Raw genomic sequence first — 579 nt, 5'->3', positions numbered from 1 at the left:
TCTCTCTCTCTCTCTCTCTCTCTCTCTCTCTCTCGTACATAAAGAGCCTGATAGTTAAATTGCTTTATTCTTTCTCTCTGATCCAAGCGAAAAACTTAGGAGTGATAATTAAACTTCGATCCTAGTAATCTCTCTCTCTCTCTCTCTCTCTCTCTCTCTCTCTCTCGTGCATAAAGAGCCTGATAGTTAAATTGCTTTATTCTTTCTCTCTGATCCAAGCGAAAAACTTAGGAGTAATAATTAAACTTCGATCCTAGTAATCTCTCTCTCTCTCTCTCTCTCTCTCTCTCTCTCTCTCTCGTACATAAAGAGCCTGATAGTTAAATTTCTTTATTCTTTCTCTCTGATCCAAGCGAAAAACTTAGGAGTGATAATTAAACTTCGATCCTAGTAATCTCTCTCTCTCTCTCTCTCTCTCTCTCTCTCTCTCGTGCATAAAGAGCCTGATAGTTAAATTTCTTTATTCTTTCTCTCTGATCCAAGCGAAGAACTTAGGAGTAATAATTAAACTTCGATCCTAGTAATCTCTCTCTCTCTCTCTCTCTCTCTCTCTCTCTCTCTCGTGCATAAAGAGCCTGA

The sequence above is a fragment of the Palaemon carinicauda genome, chromosome 32, assembly GCF_036898095.1.
Source record: "Palaemon carinicauda isolate YSFRI2023 chromosome 32, ASM3689809v2, whole genome shotgun sequence".
Lineage (NCBI taxonomy): Eukaryota > Metazoa > Arthropoda > Malacostraca > Decapoda > Palaemonidae > Palaemon > Palaemon carinicauda.
Note: the sequence above shows the minus strand (reverse complement) of the source record.